Below are 20868 nucleotides of genomic sequence, written 5' to 3'. Positions count from 1 at the left end.
TCAGAAACAAGTGAGGCACCAGGTGGAAACCAACAGCTGTCTCTGTGGAAGAGGGGACATGGCTTCCTAATCTAACCATTTGAACTCTGCAAACATTCTGCTGGATCTGAACTGCCCTGTATACCAAGGCCAATTTGTATACTATATAAATTGGCATGCCCAGACTATGCAGAGGACTCCAGGTGGGGTCCAACCAGGACATTATATAGCTGCAGTGAAGCTTCGCCCCCATTATATAACTGCCTCTGTTACGCATTCTACTGCGAGGGTAATCACATTGTTTGTAGCATCTCAGCTAAATAAGGACTCATTTGATCAAACTAAAGAGTTTAAAAACACAAATATGTGTCAGTGCAATCAGTAAATAATGAGAAATGAAATCCAGAAGTTGGCAAGAATCCCAAGTGGATGTCTTGGTGTGGTTGGGGAAGGGAATCTTTGTCAATGATGGCACACTGTGCATTAACACTGCAGCAGCTGCTGCACCTCTTACAAACTTAGTTTCTTAAGGGAGAGTTTTAAAAAAAGGGAATTGGATAATTGCATGAAAGGAGAGGCAAAGAAAAGCAGAGCTAAGGAAGTGGGCCCAAGTGGCAAGTCTTTGAAAAAACTGGCAATGGTACGATGGCCTGAATGGACTGGCGATGTGTTGTGCACTGCTGATCGTCCATGGCTGGGTCAATACCTCTGCAGCCTTGCGTAATGTCACAGTGGAATTGCATTTCCATGAAACAAGCACCACAAATCGATTAAGACTGTATAGTTTAACAATACTTGCAGCTTCCTCAGCACTGTAACGTGTTGAGTTTCTGTAGTGTAGTGGTGATCACGTTTGCCTAACACGCAAAAGGTCCCCAGTTCGAAACTAGGCTGAAACATTTTCAAAACGAACACAAACTTCTTCGCAAGAAATATGCAATCATTGACATTCCCCATGAACACAACACAATTTCTCAAAGCCCTCTTTCTCTTGCACATTGTGTGCACAATGCCTTGCACTCGCTCCTCTTTCTAGTCCTGATGCTGCAGAAAGTTCCGCAAAACCGAGCAGTGACACTTTATTTGGCTCAGATGAGAATAGAAACCTGCAACACGAGCTTGCTAAGTAACAGCGAATCTTAGTCTCATTTCAGACGAGGCAAAAGCACATCAGCAATTCACTTTCACCAGCTCCACAGTCGTTGAGACAGGGGCACGCTGCAATATTTTGACCCGCACTGTCCAATTACTCGCTGTCAGCAGCAAGTGGCGTCTGCTGCCTCAATCAACAGGTTACTGGCCATCTCGGGGAGGTAAAATAGCACAACCCGGGCCAAATCTCCCCATCAACCAAGCACCGGCTCAGCAAAACGTATGCACATGATATCCGGGTCACTGAACCTCCGAGCAGCTCTGACAGAACAGCCAAGTGACTGAAACTTTCTTTGAGTTGCAATGATGAATCTCCGGTGGAAACAAGTTGGGGGAAATTGCTCCTCCTGAACATTTCTTCTTGGGTAAAAGGGGCAAAAATCCTTTTCAATTTAACCACTGCTGCAGCAGATTCTTGGTGTCTTAAGCACCTTGATAACCCAGCTCTTAACATGCAGCCGCAATTATGACAAGGGGTGAAGGTTCATGACACGCAGAGGGGAAAAAGTTATTTAAGTTATGACAGTCGCTCACAGATTTATTAGCGTTTTGTTCAGTCAGTAACAGAGACATACCTGGATTTATTGATGCAGATTAACATAACTATTCAGCGTCACGCAGAGCCGCTAGGAGTACTTTGCCTCCCTGAAAGACGGACACGGCTGATTCTGTAACTGAAGCTAAGGAAACAGGCAGACCTGCCAAATTATTATTTTATTTTGTTCTTCATTCGGCAAGTAACAGGAACACTAACAAGGTGGCGTTGAAAATGAGATGCACTGCGGCTCCGCTCAATATCAAAGCGCTCCTTCATATTGAACCGAGGAAGAATATACATGAATTAAAGCAAAATACTGTGGATGCTGGAAATCTGAAATAAAAACAAGAAATTCTGGAAATACTCAGCACGACTGGCAGCATCTGTGGAGACAGAAGCAGAGTTAACATTTCGGCTCAGTGACCCTTCTTCAGAACTGGCAAATATTAGAAATGTCAAAGGTTAGAAGCAAGTAAAGCGGGGGTGGAGCAAGAGATAACAAAGGAGAAGGTGTAGATTGGACAAGGCCACAGAATAGCTGACCAGAAGGTCATGGAGCAAAGGCAAACAATATGTTAATGGTGTGTTGAAAGACAAAGCATTCGTACAGAGAGGACTGTTAATGGACTGAAAATCGAACAGCAGCAAGTACAAACAGGAAAAAAAACAGTGGGTAAGCAAACTGAACAAACTAAGATGAAATAAAATAAACATACAAAAAAATGTAAAAACTGTAAAAATGAAAAATAACAAAAAATGAAAGTAAAATGGGGGCCCCGTCATGCTCTGGAATTATTGAACTCAATATTCAGTCCGGCACGCTCTCGTGTGCAGTGGTTCACACCGCAGCCTCACAGCTCCAGCGACCCGCTTTCAATTCTGGGCACTGCCTGCGTGGTGTTTGCAAGTTCTCCCTGTGTCTGCGTGGGATTCCTCTGGGTGCTCCGGTTTCCTCCCACATGCCAAAGACTGGCTGCTTGATAGGTTAATTGGCCATTATAAATTGCCCCTCGTATAGGGAGGTGGTAGGGAAATATAGGGAAGTGGGGATGTGGTAGGAATATGGAATTCGTGTCGGATTAGTATAAATGGGTGGTCGATGGTCAGCACAGACTCGGTGGGCCGAAGGGCCTGTTTCACTGCTGTATCACCAAACTAAACTAATCGGTCAACGGGATGCTGTTTTTCGAGCTTGTGTTGATGTTCACTGGAACACTGAGGCAATCCCAGGATAGAGATGTGAGCATGAGAGCAGTGGGCAGTCTTGAAATGGCAAGCAACCGGAAGCTCAGGGTCCTGCTTGCGGACTGAGCCGACGTATTCCGCAAAGCGGTCACCCAGTCTGCGTTTGGTCTCCCCAATAAACATGAATATACATGAATTGGATTTAGGCGCCAGTATGTTGCAAAACAAGAAGAAAGAAAAGCACAAATGCCATTAACTCTGACTTTGCAAATGATTCACTGAAAAATTCTTTCATTTGCTGGAAAAGATGACTATTGTGCATCTGAAAATGGGCACCATGGAATTGTGTTGCATACTGACCTGTTTTCCTATATTTGCCTGTCATCTATGCAATTCAATTTGTGTTGGATATTGCTGAGAATCTCATTTCAAGATGAGGGCACAGATATTATTATAATCCTACTGAAAGCCTAAACCTGGAACAAATACTGTGTTACATGGATTGCAACGTTTCGAGGGCTGTGCAGCTAAGGTGAGGAAGACAGGAATGATGTGTTTGATGATTGCGTGGAATGCATTGCAAACTTGGGTTACGTTGCTTGATTTCATTCTACACCTTGAAATTCAGAAACAAGTGAGGCACCAGGTGGAAACCAACAGCTGTCTCTGTGGAAGAGGGGACATGGCTTCCTAATCTAACCATTTGAACTCTGCAAACATTCTGCTGGATCTGAACTGCCCTGTATACCAAGGCCAATTTGTATACTATATAAATTGGCATGCCCAGACTATGCAGAGGACTCCAGGTGTGGTCCAACCAGGACATTATATAGCTGCAGTGAAGCTTCGCCCCCATTATATAACTGCCTCTGTTACGCATTCTACTGCGAGGGTAATCACATTGTATGTAGCATCTCAGCAAAATAAGGACTCATTTGATCAAAATAAAGAGTTTAAAAACACAAATATATGTCAGTGCAATCAGTAAATAATGAGAAATGAAATCCAGAAGTTGGCAAGAATCCCAAGTGGATGTCTTGGTGTGGTTGGGGAAGGGAATCTTTGTCAATGATGGCACACTGTGCATTAACACTGCAGCAGCTGCTGCACCTCTTACAAACTTAGTTTCTTAAGGGAGAGTTTTAAAAAAAGGGAATTGGATAATTGCATGAAAGGAGAGGCAAACAAAAGCAGAGCTAAGGAAGTGGGCCCAAATGGCAAGTCTTTCATAAAACTGCCATGGTACGATGGCCTGAATGGACTGGCGATGTGTTGTGCACTGCTGATCGTCCATGGCTGGGTCAATACCTCTGCAGCCTTGCGTAATGTCACAGTGGAATTGCATTTCAATGAAACAAGCACCACAAATCGATTAAGACTGTATTGTTTAACAATACTTGCAGCTTCCTCAAAGCCACCAGTGTGTTGAGTTTCTGTAGTGTAGTGGTGATCACGTTTACCTCATAGGCAAAAAGTCCCCAGTTCGAAACTGGGCAGAAACATTTTCAAAACCAACCCAGACTTCTTCGCAAGAAATATGCAATCATTGACATTCCCCATGAACACAACACAATTTCTCAAAGCCCTCTTTCTCTTGCACATTGTGTGCACAATGCCTTGCACTCGCTCCTCTTTCTAGTCCTGATGCTGCAGAAAGTTCCTCAAAACCGAGCAGTGACACTTTATTTGGCTCAGATTAGAATAGAAACCTGCAACACGAGCTTGCGAAGTAACAGCGAATCTTAGTCTCATTTCAGACGAGGCAAAAGCACATCAGCAATTCACTTTCACCAGCTCCACAGTCGTTAAGACAGGGGCACGCTGCAATATTTTGACCCGCACTGTCCAATTACTCGCTGTCAGCAGCAAGTGGCGTCTGCTGCCTCAATCAACAGGTTACTGGCCATCTCGGGGAGGTAAAATAGCACAACCCGGGCCAAATCTCCCCATCATCCAAGCACCGGCTCAGCAAAACGTAGGCACATGATATCCGGGTCACTGAACCTCCGAGCAGCTCTGACAGAACAGCCAAGTGACTGAAACTTTCTTTGAGTTGCAATGATGAATCTCCGGTGGAAACAAGTTGGGGGAAATTGCTCCTCCTGAACATTTCTTCTTGGGTAAAAGGGGAAAAAATCCTTTTCAATTTAACCACTGCTGCAGCAGATTCTTGGTGTCTTAAGCACCTTGATAACCCAGCTCTTAACATGCAGCCGCAATTATGACAAGGGGTTCATGACACGCAGAGGGGAAAAAGTTATTTAAGTTATGACAGTCGCTCACAGATTTATTAGCGTTTTGTTCAGTCAGTAACAGAGACATACCTGGATTTATTGATGCAGATTAACATAACTATTCAGCGTCACGCAGAGCCGCTAGGAGTACTTTGCCTCCCTTAAAGACGGACACAGCTGATTCTGTAACTGAAGCGAAGGAAACAGGCAGACCTGCCAAATTATCATTTTATTTTGTTCTTCATTCGGCAAGTAACAGGAACACTAACAAGGTGGCGTTGAAAATGAGATGCACTGCGGCTCCGCTCAATATCAAAGCGCTTCTTCATATTGAACCGAGGAAGAATATACATGAATAAAAGCAAAGTACTGTGGATGCTGGAAATCTGAAATAAAAACAAGAAATTCTGGAAATACTCAGCACGACTGGCAGCATCTGTGGAGACAGAAGCAGAGTTAACATTTCGGCTCAGTGACCCTTCTTCAGAACTGGCAAATATTAGAAATGTCAAAGGTTAGAAGCAAGTAAAGCGGGGGTGGAGCAAGAGATAACAAAGGAGAAGGTGTAGATTGGACAAGGCCACAGAATAGCTGACCAGAAGGTCATGGAGCAAAGGCAAACAATATGTTAATGGTGTGTTGAAAGACAAAGCATTCGTACAGAGAGGACTGTTAATGGACTGAAAATCGAACAGCAGCAAGTACAAACAGGAAAAAAAACAGTGGGTAAGCAAACTGAACAAACTAAGATGAAATAAAATAAACATACAAAAAAATGTAAAAAATGTAAAAATGAAAAATAACAAAAAATGAAAGTAAAATGGGGGCCCCGTCATGCTCTGGAATTATTGAACTCAATATTCAGTCCGGCACGCTCTCGTGTGCAGTGGTTCACACCGCAGCCTCACAGCTCCAGCGACCCGCTTTCAATTCTGGGCACTGCCTGCGTGGTGTTTGCAAGTTCTCCCTGTGTCTGCGTGGGATTCCTCTGGGTGCTCCGGTTTCCTCCCACATGCCAAAGACTGGCTGCTTGATAGGTTAATTGGCCATTATAAATTGCCCCTCGTATAGGGAGGTGGTAGGGAAATATAGGGAAGGTGGGGATGTGGTAGGAATATGGAATTCGTGTCGGATTAGTATAAATGGGTGGTCGATGGTCAGCACAGACTCGGTGGGCCGAAGGGCCTGTTTCACTGCTGTATCACCAAACTAAACTAATCGGTCAACGGGATGCTGTTTTTCGAGCTTGTGTTGATGTTCACTGGAACACTGAGGCAATCCCAGGATAGAGATGTGAGCATGAGAGCAGTGGGCAGTCTTGAAATGGCAAGCAACCGGAAGCTCAGGGTCCTGCTTGCGGACTGAGCCGACGTATTCCGCAAAGCGGTCACCCAGTCTGCGTTTGGTCTCCCCAATAAACATGAATATACATGAATTGGATTTAGGCGCCAGTATGTTGCAAAACAAGAAGAAAGAAAAGCACAAATGCCATTAACTCTGACTTTGCAAATGATTCACTGAAAAATTCTTTCATTTGCTGGAAAAGATGACTATTGTGCATCTGAAAATGGGCACCATGGAATTGTGTTGCATACTGACCTGTTTTCCTATATTTGCCTGTCATCTATGCAATTCAATTTGTGTTGGATATTGCTGAGAATCTCATTTCAAGATGAGGGCACAGATATTATTATAATCCTACTGAAAGCCTAAACCTGGAACAAATACTGTGTTACATGGATTGCAACGTTTCGAGGGCTGTGCAGCTAAGGTGAGGAAGACAGGAATGATGTGTTTGATGATTGCGTGGAATGCATTGCAAACTTGGGTTACGTTGCTTGATTTCATTCTACACCTTGAAATTCAGAAACAAGTGAGGCACCAGGTGGAAACCAACAGCTGTCTCTGTGGAAGAGGGGACATGGCTTCCTAATCTAACCATTTGAACTCTGCAAACATTCTGCTGGATCTGAACTGCCCTGTATACCAAGGCCAATTTGTATACTATATAAATTGGCATGCCCAGACTATGCAGAGGACTCCAGGTGTGGTCCAACCAGGACATTATATAGCTGCAGTGAAGCTTCGCCCCCATTATATAACTGCCTCTGTTACGCATTCTACTGCGAGGGTAATCACATTGTATGTAGCATCTCAGCAAAATAAGGACTCATTTGATCAAAATAAAGAGTTTAAAAACACAAATATATGTCAGTGCAATCAGTAAATAATGAGAAATGAAATCCAGAAGTTGGCAAGAATCCCAAGTGGATGTCTTGGTGTGGTTGGGGAAGGGAATCTTTGTCAATGATGGCACACTGTGCATTAACACTGCAGCAGCTGCTGCACCTCTTACAAACTTAGTTTCTTAAGGGAGAGTTTTAAAAAAAGGGAATTGGATAATTGCATGAAAGGAGAGGCAAACAAAAGCAGAGCTAAGGAAGTGGGCCCAAATGGCAAGTCTTTCATAAAACTGCCATGGTACGATGGCCTGAATGGACTGGCGATGTGTTGTGCACTGCTGATCGTCCATGGCTGGGTCAATACCTCTGCAGCCTTGCGTAATGTCACAGTGGAATTGCATTTCAATGAAACAAGCACCACAAATCGATTAAGACTGTATTGTTTAACAATACTTGCAGCTTCCTCAAAGCCACCAGTGTGTTGAGTTTCTGTAGTGTAGTGGTGATCACGTTTACCTCATAGGCAAAAAGTCCCCAGTTCGAAACTGGGCAGAAACATTTTCAAAACCAACCCAGACTTCTTCGCAAGAAATATGCAATCATTGACATTCCCCATGAACACAACACAATTTCTCAAAGCCCTCTTTCTCTTGCACATTGTGTGCACAATGCCTTGCACTCGCTCCTCTTTCTAGTCCTGATGCTGCAGAAAGTTCCTCAAAACCGAGCAGTGACACTTTATTTGGCTCAGATTAGAATAGAAACCTGCAACACGAGCTTGCGAAGTAACAGCGAATCTTAGTCTCATTTCAGACGAGGCAAAAGCACATCAGCAATTCACTTTCACCAGCTCCACAGTCGTTAAGACAGGGGCACGCTGCAATATTTTGACCCGCACTGTCCAATTACTCGCTGTCAGCAGCAAGTGGCGTCTGCTGCCTCAATCAACAGGTTACTGGCCATCTCGGGGAGGTAAAATAGCACAACCCGGGCCAAATCTCCCCATCATCCAAGCACCGGCTCAGCAAAACGTAGGCACATGATATCCGGGTCACTGAACCTCCGAGCAGCTCTGACAGAACAGCCAAGTGACTGAAACTTTCTTTGAGTTGCAATGATGAATCTCCGGTGGAAACAAGTTGGGGGAAATTGCTCCTCCTGAACATTTCTTCTTGGGTAAAAGGGGAAAAAATCCTTTTCAATTTAACCACTGCTGCAGCAGATTCTTGGTGTCTTAAGCACCTTGATAACCCAGCTCTTAACATGCAGCCGCAATTATGACAAGGGGTTCATGACACGCAGAGGGGAAAAAGTTATTTAAGTTATGACAGTCGCTCACAGATTTATTAGCGTTTTGTTCAGTCAGTAACAGAGACATACCTGGATTTATTGATGCAGATTAACATAACTATTCAGCGTCACGCAGAGCCGCTAGGAGTACTTTGCCTCCCTTAAAGACGGACACAGCTGATTCTGTAACTGAAGCGAAGGAAACAGGCAGACCTGCCAAATTATCATTTTATTTTGTTCTTCATTCGGCAAGTAACAGGAACACTAACAAGGTGGCGTTGAAAATGAGATGCACTGCGGCTCCGCTCAATATCAAAGCGCTTCTTCATATTGAACCGAGGAAGAATATACATGAATAAAAGCAAAGTACTGTGGATGCTGGAAATCTGAAATAAAAACAAGAAATTCTGGAAATACTCAGCACGACTGGCAGCATCTGTGGAGACAGAAGCAGAGTTAACATTTCGGCTCAGTGACCCTTCTTCAGAACTGGCAAATATTAGAAATGTCAAAGGTTAGAAGCAAGTAAAGCGGGGGTGGAGCAAGAGATAACAAAGGAGAAGGTGTAGATTGGACAAGGCCACAGAATAGCTGACCAGAAGGTCATGGAGCAAAGGCAAACAATATGTTAATGGTGTGTTGAAAGACAAAGCATTCGTACAGAGAGGACTGTTAATGGACTGAAAATCGAACAGCAGCAAGTACAAACAGGAAAAAAAACAGTGGGTAAGCAAACTGAACAAACTAAGATGAAATAAAATAAACATACAAAAAAATGTAAAAAATGTAAAAATGAAAAATAACAAAAAATGAAAGTAAAATGGGGGCCCCGTCATGCTCTGGAATTATTGAACTCAATATTCAGTCCGGCACGCTCTCGTGTGCAATGGTTCACACCGCAGCCTCACAGCTCCAGCGACCCGCTTTCAATTCTGGGCACTGCCTGCGTGGTGTTTGCAAGTTCTCCCTGTGTCTGCGTGGGATTCCTCTGGGTGCTCCGGTTTCCTCCCACATGCCAAAGACTGGCTGCTTGATAGGTTAATTGGCCATTATAAATTGCCCCTCGTATAGGGAGGTGGTAGGGAAATATAGGGAAGGTGGGGATGTGGTAGGAATATGGAATTCGTGTCGGATTAGTATAAATGGGTGGTCGATGGTCAGCACAGACTCGGTGGGCCGAAGGGCCTGTTTCACTGCTGTATCACCAAACTAAACTAATCGGTCAACGGGATGCTGTTTTTCGAGCTTGTGTTGATGTTCACTGGAACACTGAGGCAATCCCAGGATAGAGATGTGAGCATGAGAGCAGTGGGCAGTCTTGAAATGGCAAGCAACCGGAAGCTCAGGGTCCTGCTTGCGGACTGAGCCGACGTATTCCGCAAAGCGGTCACCCAGTCTGCGTTTGGTCTCCCCAATAAACATGAATATACATGAATTGGATTTAGGCGCCAGTATGTTGCAAAACAAGAAGAAAGAAAAGCACAAATGCCATTAACTCTGACTTTGCAAATGATTCACTGAAAAATTCTTTCATTTGCTGGAAAAGATGACTATTGTGCATCTGAAAATGGGCACCATGGAATTGTGTTGCATACTGACCTGTTTTCCTATATTTGCCTGTCATCTATGCAATTCAATTTGTGTTGGATATTGCTGAGAATCTCATTTCAAGATGAGGGCACAGATATTATTATAATACGGCTGAAAGCCTAAACCTGGAACAAATACTGTGTTACATGGATTGCAACGTTTCGAGGGCTGTGCAGCTAAGGTGAGGAAGACAGGAATGATGTGTTTGATGATTGCGTGGAATGCATTGCAAACTTGGGTTACGTTGCTTGATTTCATTCTACACCTTGAAATTCAGAAACAAGTGAGGCACCAGGTGGAAACCAACAGCTGTCTCTGTGGAAGAGGGGACATGGCTTCCTAATCTAACCATTTGAACTCTGCAAACATTCTGCTGGATCTGAACTGCCCTGTATACCAAGGCCAATTTGTATACTATATAAATTGGCATGCCCAGACTATGCAGAGGACTCCAGGTGGGGTCCAACCAGGACATTATATAGCTGCAGTGAAGCTTCGCCCCCATTATATAACTGCCTCTGTTACGCATTCTACTGCGAGGGTAATCACATTGTATGTAGCATCTCAGCAAAATAAGGACTCATTTGATCAAAATAAAGAGTTTAAAAACACAAATATATGTCAGTGCAATCAGTAAATAATGAGAAATGAAATCCAGAAGTTGGCAAGAATCCCAAGTGGATGTCTTGGTGTGGTTGAGGAAGGGAATCTTTGTCAATGATGGCACACTGTGCATTAACACTGCAGCAGCTGCTGCACCTCTTACAAACTTAGTTTCTTAAGGGAGAGTTTTAAAAAAAAGGGAATTGGATAATTGCATGAAAGGAGAGGCAAACAAAAGCAGAGCGAAGGAAGTGGGCCCAAATGGCAAGTCTTTCAAAAAACTGCCATGGTACGATGGCCTGAATGGACTGGCGATGTGTTGTGCACTGCTGATCGGCCATGGCTGGGTCAATACCTCTGCAGCCTTGCGAAATGTCACAGTGGAATTGCATTTCAATGAAACAAGCACCACAAATCGATTAAGACTGTATAGTTTAACAATACTTGCATCTTCCTCAGCGCTGTAACTGTGTTGAGTTTCTGTAGTGTAGTGGTGATCACGTTTGCTTCACACACAAAAAGTTCCTAGTTCAAAACTGGGCAGAAACATTTTCAAAACGAACCCAAACTTGTTCGCAAGAAATATGCAATCATTGACATTCCCCATGAACACAACACAATTTCTCAAAGCCCTCTTTCTCTTGCACATTGTGTGCACAATGCCTTGCACTCGCTCCTCTTTCTCGTCCTGATGCTGCAGAAAGTTCCTCAAAACCGAGCAGTGACACTTTATTTGGCTCAGATGAGAATAGAAACCTGCAACACGAGCTTGCTAAGTAACAGCGAATCTTAGTCTCATTTCAGACGAGGCAAAAGCACATCAGCAATTCACTTTCACCAGCTCCACAGTCATTGAGACAGGGGCACGCTGCAATATTTTGACCCGCACTGTCCAATTACTCGCTTTCAGCAGCAAGAGGCGTCTGCTGCCTCAATCAACAGGTTACTGGCCATCTCGGGGAGGTAAAATAGCACAACCCGGGCCAAATCTCCCCAGAAACCAAGCACCGGCTCAGCAAAACGTAGGCACATGATATCCGGGTCACTGAACCTCCGAGCAGCTCTTACAGAACAGCCAAGTGACTGAAACTTTCTTTGAGTTGCAATGATGAATCTCCTGTGGAAACAAGTTGGGGGAAAGTGCTCCTCCTGAACATTTCTTCTTGGGTAAAAGGGGCAAAAATCCGTTTCAATTTAACCACTGCTGCAGCAGATTCTTGGTGTCTTAAGCACCTTGATAACCCAGCTCTTAACATGTAGCCGCAATTATGACAAGGGGTGAAGCTTCATGACACGCAGAGGGGAAAAAGTTATTTAAGTTATGACAGTCGCTCACAGATTTATTAGCGTTTTGTTCAGTCAGTAACAGAGACATACCTGGATTTATTGATGCAGATTAACATAACTATTCTGCGTCACGCAGAGCCGCTGGGAGTACTTTGCCTCCCTTAAAGACGGACACGGCTGATTCTGTACCTGAAGCTAAGGAAACAGGCAGACCTGCCAAATTATTATTTTATTTTGTTCTTCATTCGGCAAGTAACAGGAACACTAACAAGGTGGCGTTGAAAATGAGATGCACTGCGGCTCCGCTCAATATCAAAGCGCTCCTTCATATTGAACCGAGGAAGAATATACATGAATAAAAGCAAAATACTGTGGATGCTGGAAATCTGAAATAAAAACAAGAAATTCTGGAAATACTCAGCACGACTGGCAGCATCTGTGAAGACAGAAGCAGAGTTAACATTTCGGCTCAGTGACCCTTCTTCAGAACTGGCAAATATTAGAAATGTCAAAGGTTAGAAGCAAGTAAAGCGGGGGTGGAGCAAGAGATAACAAAGGAGAAGGTGTAGATTGGACAAGGCCACAGAATAGCTGACCAGAAGGTCATGGAGCAAAGGCAAACAATATGTTAATGGTGTGTTGAAAGAGAAAGCATTAGTACAGAGAGGACTGTTAATGGACTGAAAATTGAACAGCAGCAAGTACAAACAGGAAAAAAAACAGTGGGTAAGCAAACTGAACAAACTAAGATGAAATAAAATAAACATACAAAATAATGTAAATAATGTAAAAATGAAAAATAACAAAAAATGAAAGTAAAATGGGGGCCCCGTCATGCTCTGGAACTATTGAACTCAATATTCAGTCCGGCACGCTCTCGTGTGCAGTGGTTCACACCGCAGCCTCACAGCTTCAGCGACCCGCTTTCAATTCTGGGCACTGCCTGCGTGGTATTTGCAAGTTCTCCCTGTGTCTGCCTGGGATTCCTCTGGGTGCTCCGGTTTCCTCCCACATGCCAAAGACTGGCCGGTTGATAGGTTAATTGGCCATTATAAATTGCCCCTCGTATAGGGAGGTGGTAGGGAAATATAGGGAAGGTGGGGATGTGGTAGGAATATGGAATTCGTGTCGGATTAGTATAAATGGGTGGTCGATGGTCAGCACAGACTCGGTGGGCCGAAGGGCCTGTTTCACTGCTGTATCACCAAACTAAACTAATCGGTCAACGGGATGCTGTTTTTCGAGCTTGTGTTGATGTTCACTGGAACACTGAGGCAATCCCAGGATAGAGATGTGAGCATGAGATCAGTGGGCAGTCTGAAATGGCAAGCAACCGGAAGCTCAGGGTCCTGCTTGCGGACTGAGCCGACGTATTCCGCAAAGCGGTCACCCAGTCTGCGTTTGGTCTCCCCAATAAACATGAATATACATGAATTGGATTTAGGCGCCAGTATGTTGCAAAACAAGAAGAAAGAAAAGCACAAATGCCATTAACTCTGACTTTGCAAATGATTCACTGAAAAATTCTTTCATTTGCTGGAAAAGATGACTATTGTGCATCTGAAAATGGGCACCATGGAATTGTGTTGCATACTGACCTGTTTTCCTATATTTGCCTGTCATCTATGCAATTCAATTTGTGTTGGATATTGCTGAGAATCTCATTTCAAGATGAGGGCACAGATATTATTATAATCCTACTGAAAGCCTAAACCTGGAACAAATACTGTGTTACATGGATTGCAACGTTTCGAGGGCTGTGCAGCTAAGGTGAGGAAGACAGGAATGATGTGTTTGATGATTGCGTGGAATGCATTGCAAACTTGGGTTACGTTGCTTGATTTCATTCTACACCTTGAAATTCAGAAACAAGTGAGGCACCAGGTGGAAACCAACAGCTGTCTCTGTGGAAGCGGGGACATGGCTTCCTAATCTAACCATTTGAACTCTGCAAACATTCTGCTGGATCTGAACTGCCCTGTATACCAAGGCCAATTTGTATACTATATAAATTGGCATGCCCAGACTATGCAGAGGACTCCAGGTGGGGTCCAACCAGGACATTATATGGCTGCAGTGAAGCTTCGCCCCCATTATATAACTGCCTCTGTTACGCATTCTACTGCGAGGGTAATCACATTGTATGTAGCATCTCAGCAAAATAAGGACCCATTTGATCAAAATAAAGAGTTTAAAAACACAAATATGTGTCAGTGCAATCAGTAAATAATGAGAAATGAAATCCAGAACTTGGCAAGTATCCCAAGTGGATGTCTTGGTGTGGTTGGGGAAGGGAATCTTTGTCAATGATGGCACACTGTGCATGAACACTGCAGCAGCTGCTGCACCTCTTACAAACTTAGTTTCTTCAGGGAGAGTTTTAAAAAAAGGGAATTGGATAATTGCATGAAAGGAGAGGCAAAGAAAAGCAGAGCTAAGGAAGTGGGCCCAAATGGCAAGTCTTTCATAAAACTGCCATGGTACGATGGCCTGAATGGACTGGCGATGTGTTGTGCACTGCTGATCGGCCATGGCTGGGTCAATACCTCTGCAGCCTTGCGAAATGTCACAGTGGAATTGCATTTGAATGAAACAAACACCACAAATCGATTAAGACTGTATAGTTTAACAATACTTGCAGCTTCCTCAGCACTGTAAGTGTGTTGAGTTTCTGTAGTGTAGTGGTGATCACGTTTGCCTCACTCGCAAAAAGTCCCCAGTTCGAAACCGGGCAGAAACATTTTCAAAACAAACCCAAACTTCTTCGCAAGAAATATTCAATCATTGACATTCCCCATGAACACAACACAATTTCTCAAAGCCCTCTTTCTCTTGCACATTGTGTGCACAATGCCTTGCACTCGCTCCTTTTTCTAGTCCTGATGCTGCAGAAAGTTCCTCAAAACCAAGCAGTGACACTTTATTTGGCTCAGATTAGAATAGAAACCTGCAACACGAGCTTGCGAAGTAACAGCGAATCTTAGTCTCATTTCAGACGAGGCAAAAGCACATCAGCAATTCACTTTCACCAGCTCCACAGTCGTTGAGACAGGGGCACGCTGCAATATTTTGACCCGCACTGTCCAATTACTCGCTGTCAGCAGCAAGTGGCGTCTGCTGCCTCAATCAACAGGTTACTGGCCATCTCGGGGAGGTAAAATAGCACAACCCGGGCCAAATCTCCCCATCAACCAAGCACCGGCTCAGCAAAACGTAGGCACATGATATCCGGGTCACTGAACCTCCGAGCAGCTCTGACAGAACAGCCAAGTGACTGAAACTTTCTTTGAGTTGCAATGATGAATCTCCGGTGGAAACAAGTTGGGGGAAATTGCTCCTCCTGAACATTTCTTCTTGGGTAAAAGGGGCAAAAATCCTTTTCAATTTAACCACTGCTGCAGCAGATTCTTGGTGTCTTAAGCACCTTGATAACCCAGCTCTTAACATGCAGCCGCAATTATGACAAGGGGTGAAGGTTCATGACACGCAGAGGGGAAAAAGTTATTTAAGTTATGACAGTCGCTCACAGATTTATTAGCGTTTTGTTCAGTCAGTAACAGAGACATACCTGGATTTATTGATGCAGATTAACATAACTATTCAGCGTCACGCAGAGCCGCTAGGAGTACTTTGCCTCCCTGAAAGACGGACACGGCTGATTCTGTAACTGAAGCTAAGGAAACAGGCAGACCTGCCAAATTATTATTTTATTTTGTTCTTCATTCGGCAAGTAACAGGAACACTAACAAGGTGGCGTTGAAAATGAGATGCACTGCGGCTCCGCTCAATATCAAAGCGCTCCTTCATATCGAACTGAGGAAGAATATACATGAATAAAAGCAAAATACTGTGGATGCTGGAAATCTGAAAAAAAACAAGAAATTCTGGAAATACTCAGCACGACTGGCAGCATCTGTGGAGACAGAGGCAGAGTTAACATTTCGGCTCAGTGACCCTTCTTCAGAACTGGCAAATATTAGAAATGTCAAAGGTTAGAAGCAAGTAAAGCGGGGGTGGAGCAAGAGATAACAAAGGAGAAGGTGTAGATTGGACAAGGCCACAGAATAGCTGACCAGAAGGTCATGGAGCAAAGGCAAACAATATGTTAATGGTGTGTTGAAAGACAAAGCATTAGTACAGAGAGGACTGTTAATGCACTGAAAATTGAACAGCAGCAAGTACAAACAGGAAAAAAAAAACAGTGGGTAAGCAAACTGAACAAACTAAGATGAAATAAAATAAACATACAAAAAAATGTAAAAAATGTAAAAATGAAAAATAACAAAAAATGAAAGTAAAATGGGGGCCCCGTCATGCTCTGGAATTATTGAACTCAATATTCAGTCCGGCACGCTCTCGTGTGCAGTGGTTCACACCGCAGCCTCACAGCTTCAGCGACCCGCTTTCAATTCTGGGCACTGCCTGCGTGGTGTTTGCAAGTTCTCCCTGTGTCTGCGTGGGATTCCTCTGGGTGCTCCGGTTTCCTCCCACATGCCAAAGACTGGCCGGTTGATAGGTTAATTGGCCATTATAAATTGCCCCTCGTATAGGGAGGTGGTAGGGAAATATAGGGAAGGTGGGGATGTGGTATGAATATGGAATTCGTGTCAGATTAGTATAAATGGGTGGTCGATGGTCAGCACAGACTCGGTGGGCCGAAGGGCCTGTTTCACTGCTGTATCACCAAACTAAACTAATCGTTCAACGGGATGCTGTTTTTCGAGCTTGTGTTGATGTTCACTGGAACACTGAGGCAATCCCAGGATAGAGATGTGAGCATGAGAGCAGTGGGCAGTCTTGAAATGGCAAGCAACCGGAAGCTCAGGGTCCTGCTTGCGGACTGAGCCGACGTATTCCGCAAAGCGGTCACCCAGTCTGCGTTTGGTCTCCCCAATAAACATGAATATACATGAATTGGATTCAGGCGCCAGTATGTTGCAAAACAAGAAGAAAGAAAAGCACAAATGCCATTAACTCTGACTTTGCAAATGATTCACTGAAAAATTCTTTCATTTGCTGGAAAAGATGACTATTGTGCATCTGAAAATGGGCACCATGGAATTGTGTTGCATACTGACCTGTTTTCCTATATTTGCCTGTCATCTATGCAATTCAATTTGTGTTGGATATTGCTGAGAATCTCATTTCAAGATGAGGGCACAGATATTATTATAATCCTACTGAAAGCCTAAACCTGGAACAAATACTGTGTTACATGGATTGCAACGTTTCGAGGGCTGTGCAGCTAAGGTGAGGAAGACAGGAATGATGTGTTTGATGATTGCGTGGAATGCATTGCAAACTTGGGTTACGTTGCTTGATTTCATTCTACACCTTGAAATTCAGAAACAAGTGAGGCACCAGGTGGAAACCAACAGCTGTCTCTGTGGAAGAGGGGACATGGCTTCCTAATCTAACCATTTGAACTCTGCAAACATTCTGCTGGATCTGAACTGCCCTGTATACCAAGGCCAATTTGTATACTATATAAATTGGCATGCCCAGACTATGCAGAGGACTCCAGGTGGGGTCCAACCAGGACATTATATAGCTGCAGTGAAGCTTCGCCCCCATTATATAACTGCCTCTGTTACGCATTCTACTGCGAGGGTAATCACATTGTATGTAGCATCTCAGCAAAATAAGGACTCATTTGATCAAAATAAAGAGTTTAAAAACACAAATATGTGTCAGTGCAATCAGTAAATAATGAGAAATGAAATCCAGAACTTGGCAAGTATCCCAAGTGGATGTCTTGGTGTGGTTGGGGAAGGGAATCTTTGTCAATGATGGCACACTGTGCATGAACACAGCAGCAGCTGCTGCACCTCTTACAAACTTAGTTTCTTAAGGGAGAGTTTTAAAAAAAGGGAATTGGATAATTGCATGAAAGGAGAGGCAAAGAAAAGCAGAGCTAAGGAAGTGGGCCCAAATGGCAAGTCTTTCATAAAACTGCCATGGTCCGATGGCCTGAATGGACTGGCGATGTGTTGTGCACTGCTGATCGTCCATGGCTGGGTCAATACCTCTGCAGCCTTGCGAAATGTCACAGTGGAATTGCATTTGAATGAAACAAGCACCACAAATCGATTAAGACTGTATAGTTTAACAATACTTGCAGCTTCCTCAGCGCTTTAAGTGTGTTGAGTTTCTATAGTGTAGTGGTGATCACGTTTGCCTCACACGCAAACGGTCCCCAGTTCGAAACTGGGCAGAAACATTTTCAAAACGAACCCAAACTTCTTCGCAAGAAATATGCAATCATTGACATTCCCCATGAACACAACACAATTTCTCAAAGCCCTCTTTCTCTTGCACATTGTGTGCACAATGCCTTGCACTCGCTCCTGATGCTGCAGAAAGTTCCTCAAAACCGAGCAGTGACACTTTATTTGGCTCAGATTAGAATAGAAACCTGCAACACGAGCTTGCGAAGGAACAGCGAATCTTAGTCTCATTTCAGACGAGGCAAAAGCACATCAGCAATTCACTTTCACCAGCTCCACAGTCGTTGAGACAGGGGCACGCTGCAATATTTTGACCCGCACTGTCCAATTACTCGCTGTCAGCAGCAAGTGGCGTCTGCTGCCTCAATCAACAGGTTACTGGCCATCTCGGGGAGGTAAAATAGCACAACCCGGGCCAAATCTCCCCATCAACCAAGCACCGGCTCAGCAAATTGTAGGCACATGATATCCGGGTCACTGAACCTCCGAGCAGCTCTGACAGAACACCCAAGTGACTGAAACTTTCTTTGAGTTGCAATGATGAATCTCCTGTGGAAACAAGTTGGGGGAAATTGCACCTCCTGAACATTTCTTCTTGGGTAAAAGGGGCAAAAATCCTTTTCAATTTAACCACTGCTGCAGAAGATTCTTGGTGTCTTCAGCACCTTGATAACCCAGCTCTGAACATGCAGCCGCAATTATGACAAGGGGTAAAGGTTCATGACATGCAGAGGGGAAAAAGTTATTTAAGTTATGACAGTCGCTCACAGATTTATTAGCGTTTTGTTCAGTCTGTAACAGAGACATACCTGGATTTATTGATGCAGATTAACATAACTATTCAGCGTCACGCAGAGCAGCGAGGAGTACTTTGCCTCCCTTAAAGACGGACACAGCTGATTCTGTAACTGAAGCTAAGGAAACAGGCAGACCTGCCAAATTATCATTTTATTTTGTTCTTCATTCGGCAAGTAACAGGAACACTAACAAGGTGGCGTTGAAAATGAGATGCACTGCGGCTCCGCTCAATATCAAAGCGCTCCTTCATATTGAACTGAGGAAGAATATACATGAATAAAAGCAAAATACTGTGGATGCTGGAAATCTGAAAAAAAACAAGAAATTCTGGTTATACTCAGCACGACTGGCAGCATCTGTGAAGACAGAAGCAGAGTTAACATTTCGGCTCAGTGACCCTTCTTCAGAACTGGCAAATATTAGAAATGTCAAAGGTTAGAAGCAAGTAAAGCGGGGGTGGAGCAAGAGATAACAAAGGAGAAGGTGTAGATTGGACAAGGCCACAGAATAGCTGACCAGAAGGTCATGGAGCAAAGGCAAACAATATGTTAATGGTGTGTTGAAAGACAAAGCATTAGTACAGAGAGGACTGTTAATGGACTGAAAATTGAACAGCAGCAAGTACAAACAGGAAAAAAAACAGTGGGTAAGCAAACTGAACAAACTAAGATGAAATAAAATAAACATACAAAAAAATGTAAATAATGTAAAAATGAAAAATAACAAAAAATGAAAGTAAAATGGGGGCCCCGTCATGCTCTGGAACTATTGAACTCAATATTCAGTCCGGCACGCTCTCGTGTGCAGTGGTTCACACCGCAGCCTCACAGCTTCAGCGACCCGCTTTCAATTCTGGGCACTGCCTGCGTGGTATTTGCAAGTTCTCCCTGTGTCTGCCTGGGATTCCTCTGGGTGCTCCGGTTTCCTCCCACATGCCAAAGACTGGCCGGTTGATAGGTTAATTGGCCATTATAAATTGCCCCTCGTATAGGGAGGTGGTAGGGAAATATAGGGAAGGTGGGGATGTGGTAGGAATATGGAATTCGTGTCGGATTAGTATAAATGGGTGGTCGATGGTCAGCACAGACTCGGTGGGCCGAAGGGCCTGTTTCACTGCTGTATCACCAAACTAAACTAATCGGTCAACGGGATGCTGTTTTTCGAGCTTGTGTTGATGTTCACTGGAACACTGAGGCAATCCCAGGATAGAGATGTGAGCATGAGAGCAGTGGGCAGTCTTGAAATGGCAAGCAACCGGAAGCTCAGGGTCCTGCTTGCGGACTGAGCCGACGTATTCCGCAAAGCGGTCACCCAGTCTGCGTTTGGTCTCCCCAATAAACATGAATATACATGAATTGGATTTAGGCGCCAGTATGTTGCAAAACAAGAAGAAAGAAAAGCACAAATGCCATTAACTCTGACTTTGCAAATGATTCACTGAAAAATTCTTTCATTTGCTGGAAAAGATGACTATTGTGCATCTGAAAATGGGCACCATGGAATTGTGTTGCATACTGACCTGTTTTCCTATATTTGCCTGTCATCTATGCAATTCAATTTGTGTTGGATATTGCTGAGAATCTCATTTCAAGATGAGGGCACAGATATTATTATAATCCTACTGAAAGCCTAAACCTGGAACAAATACTGTGTTACATGGATTGCAACGTTTCGAGGGCTGTGCAGCTAAGGTGAGGAAGACAGGAATGATGTGTTTGATGATTGCGTGGAATGCATTGCAAACTTGGGTTACGTTGCTTGATTTCATTCTACACCTTGAAATTCAGAAACAAGTGAGGCAC

General features: G+C 43.9%; 6 non-coding genes across 6 annotated transcripts; all 6 read left to right on the top strand.

The window, feature by feature from the left end:
• Positions 1-805: 805 nt before the first annotated feature.
• trnav-aac (transfer RNA valine (anticodon AAC)) lies at positions 806-878 on the top strand. The gene has a single exon. It is a non-coding gene; the product is annotated as a tRNA-Val (tRNA).
• Positions 879-4283: 3405 nt separating this feature from the next.
• trnam-cau (transfer RNA methionine (anticodon CAU)) lies at positions 4284-4356 on the top strand. The gene has a single exon. It is a non-coding gene; the product is annotated as a tRNA-Met (tRNA).
• A 3400-nt stretch (positions 4357-7756) lies between these two features.
• trnam-cau (transfer RNA methionine (anticodon CAU)) lies at positions 7757-7829 on the top strand. Its single transcript has one exon. It is a non-coding gene; the product is annotated as a tRNA-Met (tRNA).
• Positions 7830-11230: 3401 nt separating this feature from the next.
• Positions 11231-11303, top strand: trnav-cac (transfer RNA valine (anticodon CAC)). Its single transcript has one exon. It is a non-coding gene; the product is annotated as a tRNA-Val (tRNA).
• A 3405-nt stretch (positions 11304-14708) lies between these two features.
• trnav-cac (transfer RNA valine (anticodon CAC)) lies at positions 14709-14781 on the top strand. The gene has a single exon. It is a non-coding gene; the product is annotated as a tRNA-Val (tRNA).
• Positions 14782-18188: 3407 nt separating this feature from the next.
• Positions 18189-18261, top strand: trnav-cac (transfer RNA valine (anticodon CAC)). Its single transcript has one exon. It is a non-coding gene; the product is annotated as a tRNA-Val (tRNA).
• Positions 18262-20868: the final 2607 nt, after the last annotated feature.

Source organism: Heterodontus francisci, chromosome 22 (genome assembly GCF_036365525.1).
Source record: "Heterodontus francisci isolate sHetFra1 chromosome 22, sHetFra1.hap1, whole genome shotgun sequence".
Classification (NCBI taxonomy): Eukaryota; Metazoa; Chordata; class Chondrichthyes; order Heterodontiformes; family Heterodontidae; genus Heterodontus; species Heterodontus francisci.
This window is presented reverse-complemented; position numbering and strand designations above follow the sequence as displayed.